Raw genomic sequence first — 5,225 nt, 5'->3', positions numbered from 1 at the left:
AGCATCTCATGAGATGCAGCCACTGTGCCTTGACTGGTACTCCTGGATCTGTCCCCATCAGTCTGGGACTTATGGCAGGAACTGCTTTCAGACCCCTTGAAGAAGGACCAATGTGAAAGCTGCTGCTAAACAAGATAACTTGAAACCACATCCCCAGCTGGCATAAAATGACATTGCTCCACTGAGAACCTGGCCCATCAATTTTCCCCATGCCATAAGAATCACCTGCTCTGCAGCTCTGGAAGTATTTCCTGTTCATCATCTTGTTACAGGGAATAACTCAAATGCTAAAGTACATTCTTTCAATGCAGTACAATTTTTTTTGGTGATGGTTAATAGAAATGGTATCAGCCATCTTTATTATTTGCTTTCTCAGAAAAGATGAATGGAAGTGAAATGCCGGTGTCATTAGGGACTGATTTTTCTCCTCTATACAATGTCAGGTGCCCTTCATTCTAAATATGTGCTTCTCTTCTGCTGCAGATCTTTCCCTTGTAAACTGAAGAGTCAACCAATGCAAACTTTTGCAACGTATGTTTGTATGGTAGCATTTTTCCCCTTGATTTTAAAAGCAAGAAAGCACTTGGCTGGCCAGGTATGGCTCAGCGCTTCAGGAAGTTGTTTCAGTGGTGATTGTAGAGTGATTCAAGAGCTCATTTGGTGTCCTGTATGCTCTGAGTTATTTTATCTCCCCAGTGGGAAATAGTGAGTTTCTTTGGAAGAAAATGATCATTTTCCTTTTTTTATTGCAACTTGTATTTTGGGACGTGTGTGTACATGTCTGTGTGTGTGAATGTGTGCACCCACATGCAACATTGAACACCTGTCATGTTATAACAAGTATAAATTAAGCAACTGATTTATTTATCATCATCCTTGTGAGATTCCCTTTTGAGTCCAAATTGTTGCTCCCTAATTGCCCTGCCCTCCGGATAGTCAGAAATAGAATCTTACTTGGGTTTGTTGTTTTTTTTAATTATTATTCTTGTAACTTTGATTACGTCTATATATGGAAGGGAAGAGTATTTTTCAGAGATCATTAATTTTATTACTCTTCTCTTTCAAAGGAAAAAAACCAAAACTGCTCAAGCTATTTACATCTCCGTATTAACACCGAAGTATGCCAACGATACAAAGGCTAAAGTTAAGGCGTATTTACTGTTCTCTGAATATAATTTATGACTCAGGTCAGAACTTTATGTCTCATATTCAAATGTTTTCCCATGGTTGTATCTGGCATTTGCTGCAGTAACACTCAGTGCAACCTAATCATCTGACTGTCGGCATTTTGCTGCTGTTAAGATCGTAGCATTCAGGTAGCTGACTTGTTTTGCTGTGTATCTAGTTTAAATGAAAACTCTCCACTATTTTCATTGTTCCAGCAAAGAAACCACATTAAGTTTGGGATTTTCAGATGAGCCCCAAAAGGTTAGGTGCCCATGTCCCACTGAAGTACCATAGGAGTTTGGGTTGCTTACAAGGGAAGAGCCAGAGCGGGTGCATGCTATGGTTGCACATCCCTTTTGAAACATGCTGCAGGAGAAGCAAACAAGGATTTTAAGTCCTTAAAGTATTTAGAAATTTACCCCTCTACTTTGGGAGTGAGGATTCAGCCACCCCTACAGCATCAGTCACTGCTCCCACACTCCATTTAACAAAATCCTGGATCTACCTAATGTCCCTTGCCTTCCCTTGAAATTACAATCTCGAGAGAACATGAAGAACTTGAAGTCCTCAGAGGTAAGTTGGTGTGAGATATGTGAATATATTGAATCTGCAGTTGTGAATCTAAAGTTATTTTCTGTTGAATTTGCTAAGGCCAATGAATATATAGTTTTGCTTTATGTTCATAAGAAATTCTGTGCTTGCTGATTGGGCAGCACTGTTTTCCACAATTGTGGCTGGAGCCGTTGATGTATTAATGCCCTGGGACAAACGCGTGTCTGAAATAGATGATAGATGTAAGGTTATGGTTTGGGATTTATTTGTGGGGAGGTGATGGATAATTATGAGTTTGGTGTTTTAGGCGTTTTATGGTTTTGTTACGTTGCTTGATATAATAATAATAATAATAATAATAATAATAATAATAATAATAATAATAATAATAATGCCCTGGGACAACCGTAACAGTACAATTGCCGTGTGACCATTATGGTGCCTCACTTGTTATAACACAGGATTTAATTATGACCATGTAATTTCACGTTCTTTCTCAAATACTTGGTTCCCCTCTCCACCATCCTAAAGATGTAGTTAAATAATCTGGTTTTCACTGTCCTCATGGTCAAATCTCTGTATAGACTTGTGACTCAGTTTTCATTGGCTTTGGTTGGAGTTAGATCCAGACAACTGAGGATGGGATCAGGCTCTTTGACTTTGTCCACATAAGTCGTCCTTTCTCCAATGTAGCTGCTTTAATATTTGCAGGCCCTGTTCTGCAAAGCACTTAACTTACACTGAGCAGTGGTTGAACATAAGAGAGAGACCACTAAAATCATTGAGATCACTTTTACCAATAAGTACTTCTCAACTTTTTTTTTTGGGATGGCCAGATTGAAGACAGAGGAGAGATGAACTTAGGAACAAATTAGCATGGGGTAAAAGAGGAGGGGGCTTCACAACCTACCTCTCAGCTGCATCATGGTAGCTGTAGCTGCCCAAGTGCATGCTGTTATCCCACGATACCTGTCCACATGCGTGATCCTGCCCTGTGAAATACAGGAGCTAACCCATGGTAGTTTATTCCTCTAACTAAGGACTAAGCTACCATGAATTAGTTTCTGTATAATGTGGGTAAGAATGTGAACATGGGCAGTTAACACAGAACCACTGATGTGCAGTAAAGCTCTTTCTTCTTTTGCCTTGTGATAAATTATTCTTATTTCCATACTCAAAGTGAAATCCTAACTCTATTGATATCTATAGAAAAGCCCTCATTGTCCTTTATTCAGCTGGGATTTTACTCATATATTTTAAGGCCAGAAGGAACAATTACAGTAGCTAGACTGAATGCTGGCCAGGGGACATTGGCCCAGCATGCCTTCAGCTACTCTAGCAGGGGTTTATTCTGTATGTAGTGACACTGGAGGCAATGGTGCATAAGGGAGGCAAAAATCAAGCCCTTCATTCCACAAATGTGCTCAGGGCTGTTATTCAGGGATCAATACATTGAACTTAACCGTGCTCAGCTCCTTTGCCAAGTCTAGCAGTGGCAGGGCCATTGACCCTGGCATGGGGGCACGACTGTGGGGGCAGCTCTTTGAATTCTTAGCTGGTCTCTCTACAAAGCTGTACATGATCAGCTGCAACCGGGCTCTGCTAGCGTACTTACCATTTCAAGTGATTTTTTACAAAGCCAGCTGCAGCAGCACTTTACATATCCAATGAATCTCTGGTCCCTGGGAGATGAATGTAGCTGGAGGGTTGGATAAATAACAAGCTAACCCGCTCCTTGTCAAATTACTCCAAGAATTTCTAGCATGATCGTGGGGCTGCTTGCTTTCCCGTCTCCATTGATTTGTGAATCCATACTTGTCAGAAAGTGTGATTTTTCTTGTTTCTCACACTTCCCCCAAGCTAACTGTGAGTGTTATTGTGTTTTGGATTTGGTTGCAAGTTCCCACTGAGATTTTATACCCTTGATATAGAGTGTAGAAGGGAATAAAAAAGGAAAGATTGTATTTGCATGGTGCCAAATACACAGACGCCCGTTTGAGTCCAAATCTCTAAACGTCCATAATGAAGGAGCCAAAACTAAAAACTCCAGTGCTGGTTCTTAGACATGCCATAGCTGCCTGCCTTGGTTTCTATATTTGGAAAGTGGGAATAGTCTTTATTTGAGCCTTATGGTCCTGGATAATTGTATGTAATGTATTATCACAGAATCATAGAAAGTGAGGGTTGAAGGGACCTCAGGAGGTCACATCTAGTCCAACCCTTGCTCAAAGCAGGACCAGCACCAAGTACATCATCCCAGCCAAGGCTTTATTGACCTGGACCTTAGTTATAATTATAAGTATGAGCTAGTCATGGCATTTATAATGATATCTGATACATTTGGGGATAAGCATGTAGACATCCAAATGGCTGATGATAACGAGATGCTGTAGCTTTAAATGAAAACCAAAATGGAGCGAAGCCAATTAATATTTCAGCAGCAATGAACTACCCTGGATTCTTAAATCCTGAGCAAATCAGATAAAGTGAGTTGTCCATAATGAATTGTCCTTGTTCCATTTCCCAGGGGCTTTTTCTTACAGTGCTCTTTCCAAAGGTTAATTGTCAAACTTTGCTCGGGTCTACATAACGCACTTCCCAGCTCCAAAATTCAGCTTAACGACTGGTATAAAAGTGGTAGGTGATAAGAAGAACTGTTTTTCATATTATTTTGAAAGGTCAAGCCCATATAATTATTCATGATTGAATAAATAGTATTTTATTCCAGGGGACTGACAGGTCTATAAATAGTCAGTTGAATTCTGAGGACCCGATCCAGAGCTCTCCAAAGCTGATGGGGAGGTATATGCTAGGGAGATAAATTATATAAATCATTCACCTTTTGTCAAACTTTTTGGGTACTGCTTTTAAAAAATGCTTATTTGATAAGAAAGGAGGATGGAAAATGAGATGCTTTCTTGTCAGACTTTATACAGATCCCTGCTGTTTTTGCACTCTCCATGCTCTTAGCCTACTCTACCCATGTGTTGGCTCTGCACCCAGTCCAGGCTTTATTCAGGCAGCACCTCACCATTCTGGCTTAAAGTCTTCAAGTCTGATGAGCTCCAGGTTGCCACTGATCAAACTCACCCATAATGCTTAATATTGTCCACAGTTCACTGAGTCGTACAGGCCCCCTTGCTGCTCCATCTAGCCTACAGATGGGTGGATGAGCGGGGCATGAGCCCTGGGCACTGTCTAAGATGGGCTTAACAGAAAGGAACAAGGTGTGTCTCACCTTCTCCCATCTCTCACTCCCCCTGCACTTCCGAGCTCTAGCCCCAGCAGCAAGCTAGGTCTATAAATAGTTAAGATCTGAGGACCTGATCCAGAGCCCTCTCAAGCTGATGGGGAAGTATACATTGCCGAGCAGGTGTACACTGAGGAGATGCTGATATAGCTCATTCACCTTTTGTCAATGGTGTCAATGCATGCAAGCAAGTGAAGTGCATGCCGATAAATGTAGTCCTGCTGAAGTTCACTGCTGTTAGGAGGAGATGGCATCG

The sequence above is a fragment of the Alligator mississippiensis genome, chromosome 4 (assembly GCF_030867095.1).
Source record: "Alligator mississippiensis isolate rAllMis1 chromosome 4, rAllMis1, whole genome shotgun sequence".
Lineage (NCBI taxonomy): Eukaryota > Metazoa > Chordata > Crocodylia > Alligatoridae > Alligator > Alligator mississippiensis.
Note: the sequence above shows the minus strand (reverse complement) of the source record.